The following is a 25146-nucleotide window of genomic DNA, read 5'->3' as shown; positions in this document are numbered from 1 at the left end:
CTAGGTCCTATTGTTACCTCTTATTGATCAAATCCTCTTCATCAATCAACTAAGTGATATTACTTGAATCTTATAAGCAGTTGTCTTACCAGAAAATAGCAGGTTTGACATCAATGACAAAATGATTGAAACATATAGTCTTCTTCAAAAATCTCCCTCTTAACAATCTCTCTTATCAATGACCTTTTTCAATCTATTTTCAACACTTTTTTTGTACCATATAGTGTTGTCTAGCATTTTCTATGAGGGTTTCCTCTCAAACAGTGGTTTGATACCTTTATCAACTGACTTATTGATGAGATTTTAAGGTTTTATCCTTGGGAACTCATTTTTAGCTTACGAATATGATAGTTTAACCCAATATTAACTTAATCATCTTTGTTGTATTTCATGTGATTCTTAAATATGATATGGCTAGACAGTTTCAATCTTTTTGAGTTTATAGTAGTGCAGTTTTTGTCTGTATTTATCTCTAAATAATGCATATGTTGTGTCCTAATTTGTGCTTAGTTTTGGGTTAAATTAATTTCTTATTACATAATTTTTTACATGGCTTTGCCAATGGGCTTTGAGAAACTTGAGCATCTCACTTACTATGAGGGTTCATTGATGCAAGGCATGATTTTGTATGAGGTAAGATCCTTTTTTTTAAAGATCATATTTATCATTTCAAAAGCTTTCATTTGATGACTTTTTTTTTCAAAATTATTTTACAAATATGTAGTTTGCTCCTAGCTTGTACATAATATCCATTAAGGAATCTTTTGAGAGGAGAGTTGCATATTCCAAAATTCCTCTAAAATTTAGTCAATTTCTTCTCTTATAACATTATTGTTAGATGTTTTTAATAATATGTGAAGGTTACCAAATGGAGTGGAAAAGCTAACAAAGTTAAAAGAGTTAATTTTAGGTAATTTACATTGCTTAAAGGAACTTTCTTCCAAATTGAGAGTGCTGAGTTTTTGAACCAGAATAAATAAATGTAAATAGCAAGTCATAAATCATAAACTCAAAATACACAAGGAATAGAGACACAAATCTTTATCCTAGGAAGAAGCTTCCACTTGAGGGTGAAAATTCCAGCCCCACAAAAGTTGATTCCTTTATTGTATTCTCAAAATCTATACAATGATGTCAAGCTTATAACTATTAAATCTTAGCAGTTAAGTAATAGTTAGTAATACATTTATTACATAGATGTCAATATGTATCATCTTGATCTATCTCAATAATAGACAAAGATCATATAATTCCAAGTTTTTTTTGCTAAAAAGTGTTACAAGGATCTTGATCATATCTCAACCAAGCATCATCAGAACTATTCTAAGATCATAAATTGATCATATAATAACAAGAGATATAATGAGTACAATCACAATATGATATAATACATATAATCAGATATTGAACATAATTAAAGGAAGTCTCTCTATCTTTGCTCATGGATTGAGCAACATATCAACAGGAAGAAGAAACCTTCAAGCCAGATGGTATGCTAACTTATGGCAATGCTCATGCTCCCATTATATGATATCGTTGATAATAAAATAGAACATCTCTCAATAAAAAGAGAGAGTGAATGGTGAATGATGAGTGAATAGGCTCCATACACATAAGTGACAAGTCATAGACTAAATACCATAAATCAATAAAGTCTTCAACTATCTTATCTTATATATAACATGAAGTGCACAAAATTTTGCACAAAGCACTATATATCTGTAGAGTTGTCTTTTCCAAAGTCACTATAGCTAAAGAACTATACAAGATCAAAATAAGGAATCAATCATCAAGATGAGACAATGAGAAGGCCATACAAAGAACATTAAAAAGCTTCTTCTTAAAAAGATACTTGTAGTTTGTTTCCAAATTCAATGTCACATACAATAATATGAATCAACCAAGATAGAAAATAGTCACCAACATAGGATAGAATTGATCATTATAAGTAGGGTCATTCAACATAAGAGTCACTTCCACAAGATTAAAATTGGTCATTATAAGCAGTACCATCGAATCTCAAAATAGAAGCTGGCACCTGTAAGGGAAGACTTAAAAAAGTGTCACATATACATATGATTCCACATATTTGTACAAATCCAAAACTACAATACAAACAAAATAAGAATTGTTAACCTACTAGAAGGTGACTGTGAAGCAGCACAAAGCTAGGTTAACCAATATAGATAGAATTATTACCAAGACAAAGATGCTAGAGATAGAATATAAACAAAGCTATTGGTTCTAACATCTCAACAACAAGTTGCACAAATAATTTCAAGGTCAAAGAGCTTAAGGCATAGACAAAACCTTGATAAGTTGAATGAGCAAAATATAATGAAGTAAGATCTATCTTGCTGCTATAATATTCAAAAAAGAGGTCTTAGCAATCTAAAAGATTTGCTAATAACAAATTGCATTGAATTAGAGAGTTGCTAATAGCTCTACTTCATCTAATAGACATACACAATAGAAGCTCCTCTACTCACTTGCACAAACATCCCAATTGCTAGATGCAAGCTTTGCCCTTACCATCACTTTCCAGATCACTACAATGATGCACTAGAACAACAATCATTTTCGAACCACACTCCTAAATTTGTGCCAATAGAGTGAGAAAGAAAAGCATCTTTAGGGAGTTGCACATAGCAAATGGGTTACTGCTTCATTCTACTCTTATAGATCTAATGTCATTGATTTCATTTGGAATCTAGTACTACATTCATCCTTTGCTCATTCATGGAAATGGCTCACTTGTCACTCATGATAAGCAACAAAATTGCTACACAATGGCTCACCCTTCAGATCTCTTTCTAGGAAACCACAATGACAACCATTGGAAAACCATTCTACAAATTGTGCCAATGAAGTTGCATATAGATGACTTTAGGGAGCCCTTGCATAGAAATTAGGATGCTTCACAACCCTTCAACAGAAAGGATGCTAATGCTAATATTCAAAATCCAGAAAACGTATCTTTCTTGAACACCAATATTGATTCTATTGGAGGGTCACTGGTATCTTTCATTTTAGTATCTCCCATTAGCCATGATAGGTTCATAAAAAATTACTAGAGCACCAAGCAGCCACCTAATGCTAGATGAAGTCTCGCCATTAGATCAATTTCAAAATCACTAAATAGATGCACTATAGAATGGCAATTGCTGCCAAGCCTCTTCCAAAATTGCACTAGTCGAAGAAGATTATCTAAGAGAGAGTCCATGTGTAGGCATTCATTGGGGGATTCACCCACTCTATTTTTTTTAAAGAACTTATTTGGTTAAAATTTCAACCATCTTCTCATGGTTTTCCACCAATGAATGGTTAAATTATCGACCAATCCTTTGGTTGTGACCATGGCATCCTCATCGATAGATGGGCCAGAATTGGTCAACATTTCAACCAACTCTTGAAATATTTCCTCCAAGAATTGGTCAAACTTTCAACCAATTCTTGATAGTTTTCTACAACAATTGCTGGAAATTTCAACCAATTCTTCATAGTTTTCTACCAACAATTGGTGGAAATTTTGACCAATTCTTAATAGTTTTCTACCAACAATTAGTGGAAATTTTGACCAATTCTTGATAGTTTTCTACCAATAGTCAGTGGAAATTTTGACCAATTATTGATAGTTTTCTACCAAGAATTGGTGGACATTTCAACCAATTATTTATTGTTTTCTACAAACAATTAGTGGAAATTTTAACCAATGCTTGGAAGTTTTCTACCAACAATTGGTGGAAATTTTGACCAATTATTAATTGTTTTCTACCAACAATTAGTGGACATTTTGACCAATTATTGATTGTTTTCTACCAATAATTGGTGGAAATTTTGACCAATGCTTGGAAGTTTTCTACCAAGAATTGGTCAAAATTTAGACCACTTATTGATTAATTTCTACCAACAACTGGTGGAAATTTTGACCAAGTATTGAAAATTTTTGACCAATAGTTGGTTGAAATATTGACCAACAATGGCAAAACCATTTCGACCAACAATTGGTCAAAATTTTGACCAACTTACAAGTTGGTCAAAATTTTGACAAAAAAAATAATGATGAATTGATTGGTAGAAATTTTGACCAACCTGGGTTAAAATTTTGACCAAAATTTGTCAAAAATTGAGTCCAAATTTATCAATGTTTGTATCATATGATTGCAAGTCATTTTGAAGAATTTCTAAGGCTAGTATGCAATGTTACGACAAACATGCATCAAGGGATCGTAAAGATGGTTGGGAAGGTTTATGCCCTTATGACTATAAAAAGTTTGGACTAGGATCGTATAAGTATGAAACACAAGGGAGCATTTTAGGTTTTTTGCTCTCACAACAAGAAGGTGATCAAGAAATTAGGAAGGTCTTCATAAAGCTTTAAGATGTTATGCTACATTCCCTAGTCGTAAGATTGGGGAAGAGGATTTTGAAGATCATGATACTACGAGATGATGATGATAAGATTGTAAAGAAGATAAACAACAAAGTAGGCTAACAGTTCAGTATCAAAAATGTGACAAGTTTCTTATCCTAATTAGTCAAATAATGCAATGTATACAAGGTGGATACCACATCAAGCCTATGGGGCCGAAGGTGTCTTTGCATAAGTTTGTGATCTAGTGGATCCCATTCTCCAATGCTATGATAGATAGTCTCCTGTAAGATCCTAAGGGTAGTGAAAGGATGCTATGATGCTACTACAAGAATGCACCAGGGGATCATAGAAGTAAAATTTGATGTTGGTGATGTTACGATTAAGGGAAGTAATGGTTTCTCATAGCATTGTATGGGTAAAGAAGGTGAGCGCTAATCCCATGAAGTAGTCAACTAAGCCATGGTTGTAGGATCATAAGGCCAAGGAAAATGATATAATATGCTACAATGGTGAATGAAAATCACTTTTCATAAGATCATAAACATGTTAAGGACAAGCTCTAATGTCATGATGGCTAGTTCATCATAAGATCATTAAGACTTTCTCAAAGTCTTATGCTGATGCAATAAGGGTCTATTTCCTTGGAATCATAAGATCAAGGGGCTTTTCTTCCCCACCTAAGATATTATGAAGGTTTTGACTTTCAGGGTTGATCATAAGATCATAAACCCTAGGTTGACTTGAAATATGCTACTCACTTTTCTAAGTTGGAAATAACAGTGAATTTCTCAACCAATGAGATTTGAGTATGGTACAAAAAGGTGCATTATTGGACAATAATGGTGGCACTCCCCTAAGGAGAAAAAAAAGCTGAATTTATGGCTTGAGCATGCTGAGAATCAATGCAAAAATGATCGTTGATAATATACATTGAGCTATAAAGACATTCTATTGATACCACTCACAAAGAGAAAGAAATCCAAGCAATTGCAGTGTTTTTAGTGCATGTAGATAAATGTTTTTAGTGCCTAAGAAAAAAATTTATACAATATTTTCCAACATATTTTAGGATATCTGATAAAGAGGTAGAATAAATTCAAGCATTGGACATGGAGGTTGCAAAAACTTCAACTTCTAAGGAAGGGAAAATGTGACAAAGAAAACCTAATAGGTTTGTTGAAGAATGGATTAAGCTTTTCCCAGGTTCCTCAAATGCTAATGTTGTAGATGACCATGCTTTTGTGGATCCATATGCTCTATGCAAAAATGTTACATACCCTGGAGTCAGGGGTTCTGAGTTGTTCAAGTATTTTTATCATAATAGGGAGAAGAAGATCCTAATGTGTAATCCATGGAAGAAGAACCTAGTGAAGTTGATCTTTCCAGAGATCTTTGTGGATCTAGACTTGGTGAAGGCCCTAATTCATAAAATTTGGCCACCAAGTCCTTCTATAGTAGAGATGGAACTATCCTATATACACTTGACTATGCTTCATTCATTGAAACTTTTGGATTGGATGGAGCCATGGGCTAGCCTATGGACTTGGAGGATCTGCATAAGAAATTTGAAAGAAACACAAAAGCTTATATAGGGAATTCTATGCTACACCATATCGCTATGGACCTAAAGAGTGTAGTTGATTACCCTAAGAAGGTAGAGAAGATGATGCCTTTGGAAAAATTCAAGAATTAATTTGTGAAAATAGTATGTGGTGTCCACAAAAGTAGTTGGAAAAGATGGAATTGATATGGTGTATGGTGTTGAGTTCATCATAGCCAAAGATGTACAAGATTCCTACCATAGAGTGGGGGGGGTGGGGGGGGTTGGTTTATGATTATGTTGAATACATTTGGGAGGTGATGAAGGAAAACATTTCCCTAGCTAAGAATGGAGAATTAAAAGATTTCAAGATCCATCACTATTCACTGTTGATGCACCTAATCATCTATAGGAATGTGGGGTATATGATCTTTGATTTTATTGATCACACCACTAATGCAAATGGAGACTTTCCAGTTTAGCTGTGGATACAGGTATGGGATAGTAATTACCATTTTTTTTATTCTATTTCATTCTCTTATAATTTTAGTGCTATGATAATGAGAATGTTAGATCCAAGTAACTTTAGGGCACCCGATATTTTGAAAACTCTACTGAGACTAGCCCTGCTCCCTTAGGGTAAAAGGTTGGATCATAATTGGGGGGACATTTTCCTTTTTCCAACTTTTTCCTTAATGAGAGTATATGGTTGTCCCTAGCCAAACCACATATTGGTAAAGTTTATCCCCCTAGGTTGGGTATAATTGAGTTCATGTGATAGTTATTTATGGTTAATAGGGAGTATTAGGGCCTAAGGTGCATAAAGACACTTTCTTATGTAGATATTTTAAGGTGTGGGACTTTTCAATGGGGAAAGAGACCCTAGATCAAATTCACTCTTTCCTCCACCACTACAACCTATCAACTAATCCCTACAAGATGTATGATCTTGATAATTGGATGAAGAACACCCTTAAGGAGATAAGGAATAATGTGTTGTCTAACACCAAGGAACTACCCCATGAGGATGTTATTCCTAATATTTTTGTAGAGGGAGAGGTAGTAGATAAATTGGCCAAGCTTGATGATGTATTAAGGGTAGAGATGGAAATGAAGAGAGTAGATCCTAATTTAATGGGATTCTATATGGATGTCCCCTATCCTCATAGGATTAGGAAGATGGTCACTAACAATGTTGAAATCATGGCTCAAATGCCAGAGGGACACATGGAAGAAGAAGAGATGGTATGCCCTGATAGCCCTAAGCTTGATATGACTCTAGATGATGAAGAAGAGGAAGATGGGAATGATGAGGCATCATGGGTCAAAAAAGGGAACAAGAGAAGAAAAGTTATCCACATCCCTACAAAGGTAAAGCAGAGGACTCTACAACTCTTAATAGGCAATAGTCAATATTTTGCTGACTTAACACAAAACTATCTCCAAGATAGAATTAATGTTGTTGAAAGCACACTCACAAATTTAGAGCTAGCAATAGCAAGGCTAGATGGTAGGATCATTCAGGCCCAAGAATTCATAGAGGATATGAATTCATTAAATTGGCTAAGTTCAAGACCTTTCTGTATAATGTAAAACAAAGTGAATTAATGTTGAAAATGAAACTAGGAGAATTAGATGAGCAAAAATTAGAACTATTGAGAAGCTACATGCCTATGATCCTAAAAGTGAAATTATGACTCTAGAGGAGGCAAGAGACCTTGTATAGAGGAGTTGTATGTTTTTGGTACCTAGATGGGATTCGTGGCATGCATTTATGCTTTATTAGATAAGGAGACAATAGAATACCATCTCATATGAGGCATTTCGTGTTGATGGATTGCATAGAGGAATAAGATTCAACATGGATACCAAATCTATTTCAATTTGGAGCATGGTTCCATCATCAAATAAGCCTAAGATGATGGATGTGTAGAGCATAGAATAGGGTAACATGATTGTATGGACTTTGCAAGGAACTTCAAGTACATAAATCTCAAAGGCCATGAAGCATTTCTTATTCATGAATGAGGCCCAGGTAGAGGAGATAGAGACTAAGCTTGCCAAGTCTATACATGATTACATTGATGTGAGGAAGCTTAATGAGGATGAGCTAAGGAAAAGCCATGTATACAAAGAGAAAATTGGAGAGCTTGAGGCTAAGGGCTAAACACTAGAGGTTGAGGTTGCATCTCTTAGAGAGCAACTTGTAAATGTAGAACAAGTGGTTGTTGTAGAATAGAAACAATAGCAGAAAGATTAGGAGCAACCAGCTAGGGACACAACTGAGGCCCCAACACAAACATATGGTTTGGAGCTAGAGGATACAATAGAACCAAATAGAATGAGCATTGATTATCCACCCACTTAGCAAGGAGATGAGATAAGGACAATTGTCCTTAAAAGTTTGATGAGCCACAGAGTTGAAATTCTAAAGAATATATCACAATAGGCTCACAATTTTTATGTTGCTTTACAAAGTGTTGAGCAATACTGCAATGAGGCACTTTCATGGTTATTGCCCACATTCAATCTATGGGGGCCATATAAAGAGCTCTTAGGGAGACTTATTGTACTAATGGCTAAAAAGTTAGATTTGCATGATAAGATAATTATAGTAAAGGAGGGATTAGAGGTAGTCAAAGAACTAATTGGCTTCTTCACTGGTAAATTGCAAATTATACGAGGGAAGCTACAAGTTTTATCTTAGGGAATTTAGCCCTGTAGACCACCTATTTTGGATGCCACTAGTTTAGTAAGGGATTGGCAAGAATGGTCTAATTCCTTTAGACTATGGAAATTTTTGAAGATAGCTCTAATGCCCCTTATAATAAATTAATTGATTCCCTATTCAAAGAAAAAATAGACTTGAACAAGTTTTATGTTGAGCCTAAATCCATTAAAGATGCTTGGTGGACTAAAGCCACATAGGACCTAGAAGAGGTTAGAACTATAGAGTGGCCCACCAAAAGGGAGATCTATGTTTGGGAAGTAGCAGGAGAGATCAAAGCCCTTCTGGTAGTAGGTAGCTAAGATATTACTCACTGAAGACAATAAAAGACAAAGGGGATTAAAGTCAAAGAGCGTGACATAAATTTTCACCTGCTAACTTTTTTAACTACTTCTTCTTTTGGATCGAATACTAAGGAATGTTTTGTATATCTTTTTGTTTATATCTTGCCACTTTTGGTAACAATTCATATTTTGAAATATGTCCTCCTCCCAACTATAGCTTGTTGCAATCCTATATAAGGATTTCTAGGATGTGGAGTTGAGGTCGGCTATCTATAGAATTTTCTTATTCTTATGTCTTTTTTATAGTCTATCCATTTTTTTGTAGCTATATGAATGTAATTAGTTTTTGTATACTTGGATATATACAATGAACACCGAGAATCAATGGTCAAGTTCTGAGTTATTTTTGAGTCTCTATTAGTATTGTAAGCATTTTCAAAGGAAATCAATACAAGAATAAAGTTCTCTATATATCTGTGTCTTTGAGTTTTGTCTCCTTTCTTATATATCTATAATCTTGAGATTCAAATGAACAAGTTTCATTCAGTTTAATGCAATTCATATAAATTGTATATCTTGTACTAATTGTTGTTGACTTAAAGAATTAAATAATCACTTTCTATAATTGATAGGGTTTAGGGTTTATAAGAAGGATATGGTAAGAATGAAATTCAGAGCTCTATATCAATGGATAAGACACTAGTCAGTTAAGTTCAAGAACAAGTTGATGATTCACCTAACTGCAGAATATATAACAAACAATCAAATCTATTTACCATTTTATCTAATGATGAACTAGAAGTGTTGGTCATTACTTATTTTCTTTTTCTTTCCCTTTGATTATAGTTAACTACAGTGATCTAGAAGTTTATAGGAAAATCATAGAAGAACATTGACCATTTCTAATAAAGGAGATAATCTTGAAGAGAAGTGTATCAAGTTAGTAAGAGTAAATCCCTAAGGTTTTCCTACCTTAGCCCTACAGAGCCTAAAGTGAAGTTAGTCTTGATGAGTCTATTAATGTTGGTCTAGAACTAAGATTTATCCCTATTGAATATAGGATTTAGCTTATCCTTAGGCTTGTCCCTATCTTTTACTTCCTGGTGTTAGGTTTAAATGCACCTAATATGTACCTTACTAGTAAGAACTCTAACAAGTTTTTCTTTGAAAGTTAGACAATAGTCTAGTGATTGTCTCCCTATTTTGATCAATTTCCCTTGTATTATCTAACATGATCTTTCTTCACGGGAATAACTTATTCTTGTACCCTTATTGAGTTGGTTGTGTGTATTTGGAAAAATATTGGACATGTTGTACTTAATTTTTATATCTGCACATATGGTTTTGAAAGAAAAAATTGGTACAATTAATGTGTATATCTGCAAATATATTGGACATGTTGTACTTAATGTTTATATCTGCATATATGGTTTTGAAAGAAAAAATTGGTGTAATTAATGTGTATATCAGAAAAAATATTGACATGTTGTACTTAATGTTTATATCTACACATATGGTTTTGAAAGAAAAAATTGGTGTAATTAATGTGTATATCTACAAAAATATTGGACATGTTGTACTTAATGTTTATATCTACACATATGGTTTTGAAAGAAAAATTTGGTGTAATTAATCTATATATCTGAAAAAGTATTGGAGATGTTGTACTAAATGTTTATATCTATACATATGGTTTTGAAAGAAAAAAAAATTTGGTGTAATTAATGTGTATATCTACAAAAATATTGGACATGTTGTACTTAGTGTTTACCTACACATGTGGTTTTGAAGAAAAATTTGGTGTATTTATGCCTTTTCATTTTGATTTTGTTCAAGTGAAGCCTGTCAATGATAATAGAAAACAAGAATGCATTTTCTAAGAGTTTACAATTGTTCAACAAAATTAATGTTTTATGAGAAAATGAGCCTCGTGATTTGTGTTGTAGCTTCTTCTTGGATTACATTTTTTTCTTTATTCAAAATCCTTTTTAGGTGTATTTTCCCTTTTTATTATCTGATGATGGGTTATAAAATATGATTTAGAATTCTTTATTGTCTCTTTTAGCTCTAAATTGTCATGATAATTGATAATGAAGTGTAATGATAGATTCCCATCATCATTAGTGATTTATTTTTCTTTTCTCATTAAGTGTGAATCAAAACCTTTTTTCTTTCCTTCAACTCTTTATTATTCTATTTTGTATGATCTAAATCTTTTTTCATTGCTTATAACACTCTATTAATCTAATGATAGATTACTCTAGGTCAAAAAAGAAAAAAAGGAAAAAAGAACAGACTACTAGTTTATCAATTTCCCAATATAATAATATCAAATATTTACAATCTATAATATTTATCCTTCCTATCTCCTATTTCTTTAAATCAACATTTTTCATCTCCAGATTTTTTGACAATAGAACACCTAATACAATAAAAATATTTATTGATCATAAATATTTATAGATCAATGTAGAAACTAAGCATAGAAATAAAGACATAAGTCCTTGGTCAAGAATAATGATATCATTGTTTCTCAATATTTATTGCTAATGTATTTAAATCATATGCAAAGTTCTTTTCCACTAGTCATTTTTCTATTGTCCTATCAAATATTGACAATGTATAATATTTATTGTTAAAGTAAATTAGGCAATTTTGTAATCTAATTTTCTCTTATTTCTCTTTTTAACTCTCTACTATCTTATGAAGTTTCACTTGTTTGAAAAACTTCGTAAGGTCTCTCCATTTTTCTTACATATTGATTTGTCTTGCAGCTTCTGCAAGGAAATGAGCCTCGTGATTATGGCATTTACACATAAGCAAAACTTGCTTCTTCAACTCTTTTCACTCAACTCTTCATTGAAGTTATTCTTATAGCAGTGAGAATAGCTGCTACAAATTCCTGGGAGCCAAGTGACTCTGAACCTATGCTACATTTTTTGGAGACATGGGAGAGGTTACCACCAGATTGAGTGCTTTATAACATTCTAGATCATATAAGATGCCCAAATTAACAATAGTAATATATACTTGGGATCCTTACAAGGAGAGTGTGCAAATACATGCATGGTTACATCCTTTGCTTCCATTGTTGGGCTAGCGTATGGAGCCTTTATATCCAACCATTTGTTATTAGTTGGGGAATGCACTTCATGCTTGACATGCAAGTGATGCATTTGCATATGCTATTTTATCACCTTGAAAAATTGCATTTGGTCCTGGTGGCTAGGAACAACTAATTATTCTTTTTATTGTACCTAATCTAATGATAGTTCTACAAGAATTTTTAATCAATCCAGCTAATTAGTAACTAGAACAATTTAAATATGTTATTGCTTGTTTCTTTCTAAAAATTTCTACTATGATAATTTTTGTAAAATTTCTTGCGAACTCTGTCCATTTTTATTAGTTTACATTATTTTTCTATAGGATCTTAAGCTAATTCACTTAGAACAAGTTGAGTGAGTTTTATTGTTTTGTTATTCGGATTCTGAAATATGTATGCAACTGGATCAATTTTTTGTTGTGCTAATATGTAATAATCACCTTCAAAAAGATCTCTTTGCATATATAAAGGCTACAAGTTGTGCAATTTGTCATGTATTGCATTTGCATTTGCTTTTCCATTGCTTATCAAAGTGTTTCAAGGTTGGGAACCACTTCAACATCCTTTTCATGGTTTAGAGGTAATGTCATTGTGGTGGAGGTTTCTAAAATAGAATGAGCCTCATGATTATAGCATTTATATAGAAGCAAAACTTGCTTCTTCAACTCCTTTCACTCAACTCTTCACTGTAGTTATTCTTCCAATAATGAGAATAGCTGCTACAAATTGCTATGAGCTAAGGAACCCTAAACCTATGCTACATTTTTTGAAGACATGGGAGAAGTTACTAATGGATTAAATACTTTGTAACATTATAGATCATATAGGATGCCCAAATTAACAAAAGCACTAGGTACTTGGGGTCCTTGCAGGGAGAGTGTGCCAATACATGCATGGTTACATCCTTAGCTTCCATTGTTGGGCCAGCATATGGAGTATTTATAGCCAACCATTCATTATAAGTTGGAGAATGCACTTCATGCCTGGCATACAAGTGATGCATCTGCATATGCTATATTATCACCTTGAAAAATTGTATTTGGTCTTGCTAGGGGGGAACAACTGATTGTTCATTTTATTGTACCTAATCTGATGATAGTTCTACAAGAATCTGCAATCAACCTAGCTAATTAGAAACTAGACCAATTTAACTAGGTTATGGCTTGTTTCTTTCTAAAAATATCTTCTATGATATGTTTTTGTAAAATTTCTTGTGAACTTTGCCCATTTTTTGTGGTTTGCATTATTTTTGTGTAGGATCTTGAGCTAAATCACTTAGCACGAGTTGAGTGAGTTTTATTGTTTTATTATTTGGATTTTGGAATGTGTATATAGTTGGATCAATTTTTTTGTTGTGCTAATGTGTAAAGAGGACCTTCAAAAAGAACTATTTGTACATAGAAAGACTACAAGTTGTGCAATTTCTAATGTATTCAATATGCATTTGCATTACCATTATTTATAAGATTGTTTCAAGGTTTAGAACCACTTCAACATCCTTTGCATGGTTTAGAGGTAATGTCATTGTGGTAGGGGCTTCTAAAAGGGAGTGAGCCTCATGATTATGGCATTTACACAGAAGTAAAACTTGCTTCTTCAAATACTTTCACTCAACTCCTCACTGAAGTTATTCTTCTAGCAATGGGAATAGCTGCTACAAATTCCTAGGAGCCAAGGGATCCTAAACCTATGATAAGTGTTTGGAGACATGGGAGAAGTTACTAGTAGATTCAATACTTCATAACATTTCAAATCATATAGGATTCCCAAATTAATAGTAGCAATAGATACTTGGGATCCTTAGAGGGAGAGTGTGCTAATGCATGCCTGGTTACATCCTTGGCTTCCATTATTGGGCCAATTTATAGAGCCTTTATATCCAACCATTTGTTACAAGTTGGGGAATTTACTCCATGATTGGCATGCAAGTGATGTATCTTCATATGTTATTTTATCACCTTGAAAAATTGTATTTGATCTTGCTAGCTGGGAACAGTTGATTGTTCATTTTATTTTACCTAATTTGATGAGAGTTCTATAAGAATTTATAATCAACCCAACTAATCAAAAACTAGACCAATTCAACTAGGTTATGGGTTGCTTCTTTCTAAAAATATCTGCTATCTTATGGTTTTGTAAAATTTCTTGTAAACTCTACCCATTTGTCATAGTGTACATTATTTTTTTGCAGGATCTTGAGCTAAGTCACTTAGCACGGGTTGAGTGAGTTTTATTGTTTTATTATTTGGATTATGGAATATGTATGCAGCTGGATAAATTTTTCTATTATATTAATATGTAATGAGAATCTTCAAAAAGATCTCTTTGTGCATATAAATACTACAAGTTGTGCAATTTTTCATGTATTGCATTTGCATTTTCTTTGTCATTGCTTATAAGAGTGTTTCAAGGTTGGAAACCACTTCAACATCCTTTACATGGTTTAGAGGTAATGTCATTGTGGAAGAGGCTTCTAAAAGGGAATGTGCCTTGTGATTATGGCATTTACATAGAATCAAAACTTGCTTCTTCTACTCCTTTCACTCAACTTCACTGAAGTTATTCTTCTAGTAGTGAGAATAACTGCTACAAATTCCTAGGAGCCAAGGGACCCTGAACCTATGCTACATTTTCTTGAGACATGAGAGAAGTTACTACCAAATTTACTACTTCATAAAATTTTGGATCATATAGGATACCCAAATTAATAGAAGAAATTCTAATGCCCCACTCGAAGATCCTTGGAACACAAGGATAAAACACACTGAATTTTATTTTTTCTTAAGATAACTTACTTACAATGACCTAAGAAACCAAGTGCAAGAGTGAAGCATCAACACAAGGTATTGATAATAGGGAACATGGCATGACTCACATGTTTACCTACACCAGCAGAAGTCTTACGACTACTTCCAAAGATCTCCAAGCTCTAAACCACAACTCATGAACCAAAGATCACATGAATCATGAGAAAATACTAATGGGATGTTCTCTTTCAAATTCAAAGTAAAATATCATAGAATGCTTAGGCATGTAAGTCCATATCTACAAAACATATCATAATCATGATTCACAAGTAGAGAGCAACAACGGTCAAGTAGAAGATGAGGGCTCAAAGTTACATCCACTCATCTACTAGACACCATGCTGAAAGATAATGTTGACTCTTGAAATTTGGATAAGTCTAAAATCCTAAAGCCCTAAAATTTGTCTAAGTCTAAATTTATGAAGCCTTGAGATTTCCTAGAATCTTTATCTTAGCTCAGAGAGGTCTATAACCTATCTCAAATGAATTGTCGCATATATTAAAATATATATTACTTAAATGATATATTTTAAACCCCATAGAAAATATGTTGAACTAGGAAAGCATGCAACCTTAAATGGTACCCAAAACACCTTTCAACCAAAAAGTTCAGAGATACTTGTTATTTTCTCAAGCAGGTTTTCGTAAGAAATTAGGTGACACTTTATTGTAGCCAAGCAATGTTTCTCACTATAGCTAGGTGATAATTTTTTCCTAGGTGATACATTCACTATAGCCAAGTGATACTTCTCATTATGTCCAAGTGATAATTATCAGTATGGATAGGCGATACTTATCCAGTGCCTAGAAGCACTTCTATTTGTCAATAGAGGAGATACACCCATTGGACTTGGAATAGATTTATGTCTAGAGAGAGAAAGAGAGGAATGATAGGGGTAAGAAGGGAGAGAGAGAGAGAGAGAGAGAGAGAGAGGGGGGGGGGGGGGGGGGGAGGGACACTTGTGATGAATATGACACTTGCAACTACTAGACAATAATGGAAAAGTTGTGATAAAGATGGCACCTCCAACTACTAGACTATCATGGAAAACTTGTGATGAAGATGACATCTCAAACTACTAGACTACCATGGAAAACTTGTGATGAAGATGGAATCTACAACTACTAGACTATCATGAAAAATGTGTGATGAAGATGGCACCAACTACTAGACTCCCATGAAAAAATCATGATGAAGATGGCACCTACAACTACAAGACTATCATGGAAAACTTGTGATGAAGATGACACCTACAACTACTATGTGTTGGAATTATTTATAATAATTGAGGGGGGGGTGTTGAATCAGTTATCCAAGGTCTAGATGTAAAAATAAAAATTTCAATACTTAGTAGACCCATATCCATAGAACCTTATCATGCATGCATCCATTAAATCATACAATACATAAAATTTTTAGGTTACTGTCCTAGGTCAAAATAACTTTATAGAAATGTAAACATGAAACATAACAGATTCAATAACATATTTAACACAAGGATTTTTCATGGAATCCCAATTTGGGGAAACCCACTAGTAACATGCCACTAATTTTCACTCTTCTAAAATGATGCCCTATGAAAGGCCAACCCTATTAAAGGTTACAATACACACTGTTAAATGTGACTTGGTTAGAGAATTTCAACCACCTTATTAGGAGTGAGCCTTGCTAGAGGACATTAGACCATTTTATTAGAATTTCACTTGGTCAAATGGTTTACAAATGACTGTTAGGTCAACCTTAATCCAAAGTATTTACCCTAGGCTGATACGACGATTAGAAAGTAACAGTAAGGCTTGATCTGATAACTAATTACAACTCACTTACATATTACAAATGTTTATTTCAATCCTCCATTCTACTTGGCATTCACACACTTCAACTCTGATAGTTTTCTCACCCTTCAAGCATTCATACTCTTAAGCCTTCCTACTTTGCATGACAATAGCAATCACTTGTATTCGGCCACTGAATGAAAAAATACCCTAGACTCCTTGTCTTCCTTAGGTTCTTGCACATGACAACCTTTTCTTTTGACTAGCTATCTCTATAAATAAAGAATCAAGACCTTTTTTCTCCTCAACCATAACCATCCATTTTAGGGTTAGGTAGGATATAATGAATCTACCCACTTTTCTATTTGGTTCCTCTAGAATCTTCTTCTACAATCTTCTTTGAATTCGCCTCAAAATGGTTTACCTTAAATTTTGTGCCACTAACTCATCATAGTTATCTTCCACATGCTTCACACAATTCAAGAAAACAATATAGTTGGATCAAATTTGTCAAATCTTTGATTTAACACATTTATTGGCACTTGGCATCAATATATTTCCACTCATCATCTATATTGTTCTTTCACTCAACCAACACTAGTTCACTTGGTAAACACTAAATTCTACTGATGCTCAGCATTAACTAAACTTTACTTGGCATATACTAACAATCACTTACCTTGTACTATTTTTCATCTTTTTTTTGCACCTCTTTCTTTTCACTTGGCTTCCATTGATTTTTGTTCAGCAAGCACTAAATTCTTGGCAAGGCTTTGCAAACATTTTTCATACTTAATCTTCATCCAGTCTTAACTTGAGTAATCTTTTATTTCAAACTTTAAGTAGATAAATAATAGACTATAGTATTAATGTCTTACTTGGTCTTAGTACTTCTTTCACATACCAAATAACTCAACCTTTCTCTAGGTGCTATTGTTATCTCCTCTTTTCAAATCCTCTTCATCAATCAACTATATGATATATTTTGGACCAAAAAGAAATTGTCTCACTAGGAAATAGCAGGTTTGACATCATTGACAAAATAATGATTGTTCTATTACAGGTTCTTCACTCCAAAACAATCTTATATCAACACTACGATGTCATGGAAAACTTGTTATGAAGATAGCACCTCCAACTACTAGAGTATCATGGAAAAAATATGATGAATATGGCACCTCCAACTACTAGACTATCATGGAAAACTTGTGATGAAGATGGCTCCTCCAACTACTTAACTGTCATGGAAAACTTGTGATGAAGATGGTACCCCCAACTACTAGACTACCATGAAAATTTTTTGATGAAGATGGAACCTCCAAATACTAGACTATTCATGGACAACTTGTAATGAAGATGGCACATGAAACTACTAGACTTTCATGGAAAAGTTATAATGAAGATGACACCACCAAATACCAAACTATTATGGAAAGCTTGTGATGAATTAACACCTCCAACTACTAGACTATCATGGAAAATTTTATCTAGATCCTATTTCAAATTAGGAGGATGGGGGGAGGGGGGGGAGCTCCATAATTATATCCATCAATTTATCAGAGCACTTATCAACATGTTTCATTATTTCTAGATCTACACTAAATTGGCTATCAATGTCAAATATCAATTTTTCTTCAATCTTAGCAAGAGATCCTATAATCTATCTAGCCATTTGAGAATAATATTGTTTTGGTTTTCTTTGTTTTTCATGGTAATGCACACTTGGATCAATTTCAAGCCCCTCTTCCGCTTATTCTAAACATAAACACAAAAACCCATAACTAAATTTTCCTACATGATAAAAATCAAAGAGAAAGTTGAGTAAAATGAATCAATGTACCTCAAATTTCATAGGAAGTCTTTGTCATTTCTTTAGAAAATGATTTATCTTTTGATTCAATCACAAGAATCTCTCTCTCTTATATCCTGACTTTACATTGTATTGTTGCATTGCAATTAGGTATGTCCTATAGGGGTCATCATTTGGATGAACAACAAACTAAATGATTCCAAGATCCACAGTTTGAGTTCTAGAAGCTAAAATTTCCTTGATAGGATTTGCATTTGAATCTTTGTATTAAACCCATTGTGCATTGTCCCTCCACCACACTCCTTTTGTGGTGGGATTTGGGAAGTCTTTGGTAATACACATATTTTCCTTACAGTTTTTTTCTTATTACTCTTGCAATATTTTGAATCAAATGATGAAGTGATTAAAAAATGTGATGGTTCTAATGTGTCACATAAAGCATGAAACTCAAAATTTAGAAATTGTTTATAGTTCCTTAGTTGATCCAATCATTTATTTGATGAAATCAATCCATTTTTGGGTATTTTCTTCATTAAATGGGCCTGATTAGGCCTATCAGGCCTTTGAACAATTGACTTTACTTTTACATAAACATAACATGATTGTGTTCTTGCTAGTATAGTTGTATAAAACATAACACAGTAATGTTATGTCTAGTATGACAGTTTAGTCATACAAAGCATAGCATAATCATATTTTGTTAACAAAAATAGAATAATCATGTTTAGGCTTGGTAATAGGCTAGTTAAACTACTAAAAGGCTTGGGTTGATGTTTTCCCTCCATTTTTGTTGCTTTAGACATTTTTTCATCTTCTAAGATAAATTCTTGTCTTTGACTTCATTAGGTTTACAAATGGTGAAGTGGATATCTCTAAAATTACCAACAAAATCTCACACATTTTCTTACATTTCTAACCATATACTTTTAATAATATTTGGACAAGATAATCATTGTGGAGTTAATTTGTCTATATCGTTGTATTGACAGTCCTCTCAGACATATGTCTACCATTTTTTTAATAAATTTTGATCTACTTAAACAAATAGAAAATAAATTACATATTATTGTTCTACACCTAATTCTTGCACTTTTTTTTTAAAAAGTGTTGACTTTAGATTATTTTGATGCAAAGTATGTCTAGTGCAAGAAGAGATACCAAAATTTCAAGATTGAGTTGTGTGCTAAAATGTTGACAAACTTCTATGATTCATTATATCCAATATTTTTCAAGAATGAGGTCTCAAATAGAGACTCATACCTCCATATTCATGGAGTGCAAGTGTTTGTAATGGAGGCCCTCAGTTTAACCTAGTTTGTGCCCATGTAAGTACACCATAAAATGAGAGATTCAAACGTCAAAATATACATCCAAATGAAGATGCAAGCTAATCTAAATGATAACAATGCAAAGCAATGCAAGAAAGGAAATCTAATCTATGACAGGAAATAACAATGCAAGATTAAACTATGAAAGCAAATATGACTCTAAGCTAATATGAAAATGCAAGGATGAAGCATGATGATGAAAGTGATGGATGTATGAGAGAAGAAGACAAGAAGAGAGAAGTTTCAATGAAGCTCTAATGTCCAAACTCTAAGGCTCAAACTCCTTCTCCAAAATCGCTCTCCAAACCTATAGCATAACAATACTATAGCAACTAACATCTATCCAAATGAGAAAGAGAGGGCTTCTTATAAAGGAAAGTGTGGAGGTTGAAAGCTTCTCACAAGAGCGATGTGGATAAACCCCTAAAAAGACAAGTAAGAGGAAAAAGTTCACCACTTAGAGATATGTGCAAGAAAAGGAATATTTATTTGAATTTTTTGAATTTTTTTTTTCCTAAAAAAGAGAGTTTTAAGTGGGGATTTATTTATTTAATTAAAAGAGGGATTTTATTTTAATTAATATGATAAGATTATTTAATTAAAGTGGAGATTTTAATTAAATAAAATAAAACTATTTAATTAAAAGAGAAATTTTTCTTTTAATTAAATAAGATTATTTTATTTATTTAAAAGGATGTTTTCTTTTAATTAAATAAGATAAGATTATTTAATAAAAAGAAATATTTTAATTAAATAATATAAAACTATTTAATTAAAGAGAGATTTTATTTTAATTAAATAAGATTATTTTATTTATTTAAAAGGATGTTTCAAGAGAAAGATTTTTTTTTTATCGATAAACAGCCAAGGCCTTGATGTATTTTATTAATTAAAATGAAATAAAGTACAAATCTTATCTCCATTCAAATGGGTACTGGTAGGAAAGAACAGAGAAGAAAACCTCCATTCTTGCTCGAGACAAAGGTCCTATATTTTTACATGTTAAAAGGGGCATACCCTAGTGTGCTCTTATATATTATTTTATATACAATAAAGAGGGGCATACCCCAGATAATTACATCTGTTTAATATCAAGCGAACTCTTTGCCAGTATTGGAGCGTCTACTGGTTGACGATTTGTCCTTGCAAAATATTACCATCTAGCAAGCTAATCACTCAAAGGTTAGTAGTTATAAGCAAAAAACATTCAGCCCAATAGATCTAAGAGGTAAGGATACCAATCTTGATAACATCAGGTTAGTATAAACAAGCCGGTAATTTTGCAATAGAATAAGGAAATTTAAAATCACCCTAGAAAACAATGAGAAATGGCTACTAAAAGAGTACTATAACTAAATGAATAATACCATTGGAACCAAAATGAAGTTAAATAACTAAGGTGGAAAACATTACTAGACACTTGGCAAAAAATAAACTCGAAGGATAGGCTCACAAATGGGGCTGAGATATGAGGCCCACTCCATGTGACCAAGCCAAGCCCACAAATCATAAGCAAATAAACAAAGCCATGCCAATTATTAACAATCCTGATTAGCATGGTACACCGAACATCAAGATCTTATAGACACAAAGCTAAATCTTGTATATTTATAAAACAAAATTGGCCTAACATAATACCAAGCACCATAACTTTAAATCAAATGAAATCATTATGGAATGAAAACTGTAAAAACTTTATCAAAGCATTTGAAATAGGAAAATATCACAAACTAGTTGGTTAATCATAACTAACAACCTTCAAACTTAAGAAATTACCAATCCGGCTTGGCAAAACCATTCCATTTATCCCAATATATCAAAGTAACTTAAATAATTCCAATCTGTAATGATACCCTATGTATCCTTATCGAAAAGACTAGAGAGATTTCCTAAAGAAGGAATGCCATATACGAATTTGATAGAGTAAAAAAAAAAAAACTAAACTGCCTACCAGGATACTGTAAAATCCTCCTCTATGGTAATATCAATCCATAACTAGCCCCAAACAAAATTCCAAATTCTCAAACAAGAGCTATATAACCAAGTTATAAATAAACAGAGTATTTATGAAATTTAATTTACATATTTTTTAGGATTTAAGTGTTTCAACATAATGATGAAATTCACATACATTTATCATATGTAGAAGCCATAACAATGCTACATTAGCAGACCAAAACAAAAGGCATCCCAAAATATGACATGAATCAAACCCTAAAATAATGCTTAAACACTAAATCCTAATCGCAGCCGAAAAGGAACTATCTAAGCAAGTAACCCTCATTAGGAACATGAAGGTAAGAACCAAACCCTTGAGATAAGCATAATACAAAAAATTCAATAGATCATAGTCAAATACCATATATTATATATAGATTCCAAATTGTCCACATTATCAAAATAGATAAGTCTTGGAGATTAAAATAGTACTTAATAGAAATTATACATGTATAAAAAGTTGAGAGTCTAAAATAGAGTATCTTTAAGAGTACTAACAAAACCGCTATATATGCATAACCATGGAACCCTAAGTTACTATTTCTGACTCATAGAAGCTGATAATTTAAAGTTGGACCTATGCCTTCCTTCTAGAGAACCATGATCACATCCATGATATCACTGAGCTGCTCCACATGGTAATTGTGGGGGAACTCAAAGTCAGATTTCCCTCTACTTGTCTTTTCTGCATTTGGGGTGTAGAAATCCAAATCATCTAAATTGTTGAATGTCACTCCCAGCTCAATGTAGGCATTAAAGAGGCAAAGGTAATTGGTGAGCCACTCCACATTTTCTTCCACTATTATTTCCCTCCAATGAAGGAGAAATTGCAAACTGGCCTCCATTTTAGGCCATTCACGATAGAATGCTATGTTCTCTCGGATGACTAGGGATTGGTGACGAGGAGCGGTGTCCAAATCTAGGAAGCCCAAAGGAAGATTCATGTACTTTTCAGGGAAGGGAATCCTGAATTTACTATCTATACTATATACCGCTTGTTCTAATCCCTTTCTCCAGGAAGGGACAAACAGGTCACAACAAATCCTTACAATGTCATCTGCTCCCACTTTGGCTCTTACTAGGCAGCCAATAAATGACTCGATAATGTCATTGTTTGTTCTCCAAGTATATTGTTAGTCAAACACTCCCTCACCTAGAGATTTTTAAATTGCAAGTCAAGTCATGTCATCCACCACGTATAAAATCCTATTCCATCTCTCTAGTTTCACTATCCCATAGAAGGCCATAGTGCTCTTCTCGGAGGCATGGAAAAGAACAACATTGGACTCCATACTAAGCGGTGGAAATGAAAATGAAAGACCCAAAAGATAACACCCCTAAATAACACAAGGAAACTTTTGGACTTGATCATGTAAACTATAGCCTCCAAATCGTAAAAGCGGGACAACAATTTTCAATTAAATGTGAAGTACCAAAGCTCATGAGATACCATGATGGAAGGCATGATTACAAGAAGCTTCGAGCAAGCTGAAATATGCAGCTGATGCAGGAATGATGAGAAAAGTACCAATTCCATTCATCTTATATAAATAATGCATATATGTTAATTCGAAGGTGATCCTATTTAGAGATCATAAGATTTAGGAGCGATATGTGATAGATCAAGCTAGACGCGTGTGAAGTGACACAAAGGAAAAATCAAACTTGGAAACTACTATTCAAGCAAAGAAAGAAATTAAATAAAATAAAGGATAATTGTAAAATTAAATTGAAAGAGAGAAATCATTGTTTAATAATAGAGAGTTAACCCCATTTGCCCCCGCAGTTGCTAATTGATCTGCAATTTGATTGCCTTCCCTATAAATATGACAGATCCTATAATCATCTAGCTTATCGATTAGGGAGAGGACCACTTCTAGATGAGAGTTAAGGACCCCATTAGGAGTTGAACTATTTCTAATAGCATTAACAATAATTTGAGAATCACCTTCGATGATGACTTTAGTTAGGTTAAGCTTATGACATAACTTGATCCCTTGACAAAGAGCCTCAAGTTCTGCTAGATTGTTAGAGGTAGGATGAATTGACATTGCTTTCTTGGAAATCCAAAGCCCATCCTCACTGTAAATTATGCATCAAATACTTGCTATACTTGGATTACCTTGAGCTACTCCATCAAAATTTAGTTTGACCCAACCAATAGGTGGTGGCTCCCATATTCAATTATTCTTAGCTTCTCTATTGACCTTTGAATAATATAAGGGTGGATTAATCAAATTAGGCCAGAGTTTCTTCATTAGGCCATCCCAATTTGAGAATGAGCCTTCCTCTAGTTGCGAGTTCCTTAAATGTGATTTGATTGTTTTTACAATACTAGCTTCTATTTTGGAAATAAGAACTTTAGGTTTGAGTTCCAAATTGCAAAAAATATGGCAATTCCTTTCCTTCCAATTTTCCCAGATCAAGATAGAAGATGAGATATTCCAAAGTTTACTATAAACACCCTTAATAATATTTGAGGCTATCCCAAAAGCAAATCAATCAAATATTTTGGGAAGGGGGAAGACCATCCCAACATCTACTTGAGCCACTCCCAACAACTTTGGGAGTAAGGGCAGAGATACAAAAGATGATCCATGTTTTCAATGCTTTGTTGACAAAGAGCACATTTAGAGGGGTCCTGAATGCCAAGGATGTTTAATTTGTCCATACATAGAATCCTATTTTGTATAGCTAGCCATAGAAAGAAACAAGCTTTTGGTAGGCAAGCAAAATCCCAACAAAGCTTTAATGGGATATCCATTGATTTTGGTCTATGAGCTTCTAGAATGGCCCTATAACCACTTTTGACATTATATTTCCCATCATTAGATGTCACCCAAATTAAAGTATCTCTTTTGTTCGACTGCTTAAGTTCCCTATTCTCCAAAATCTTCTCGAAGTAATTAACTAATTCATTATCAAAACCTAAACCTCTGAGAGATTTCCATTTCCATACTAGAGAGCCTTCTGAATCCATTAGAGTTTTATAATCCCTGACTTTGTTACCCCACAAATCAGTTAATCTATTTTTAAGTGTCAGAGGAACATTGTAGGAAGAAAGTGGGGGTTTGTCATCCCAGGAGTCTTCCTAGAATAGGGCCTCATCACCCAACCCAACATTCCATGTTAGGAATTTACAAGTCAAATTACGACATTTGATCATAAAGTTCCAACATTCTAAACCTTTAATAGGGGATATAATTCTAAAGATCGAAAGTAGATCATCTGCAATTAGATATTTATTATAGAGAATTTTAGCCCATTTACGGTTACTTTCATGGTATAGGCGCCAAATGAGCTTTGCTCCTAGGGCTTCATTTTGCAACTCTAGGTTTTTAATCCTTAAGCCTCCTAATACTTTAGGTTTACAAATGTTCTCCCACTTGATGAGA

The sequence above is a fragment of the Cupressus sempervirens genome, chromosome 11 (genome assembly GCF_028749045.1).
Source record: "Cupressus sempervirens isolate cs-2001-9-10 chromosome 11, ASM2874904v1, whole genome shotgun sequence".
In the NCBI taxonomy this organism is placed as follows: Eukaryota; Viridiplantae; Streptophyta; class Pinopsida; order Cupressales; family Cupressaceae; genus Cupressus; species Cupressus sempervirens.
Note: the sequence above shows the minus strand (reverse complement) of the source record.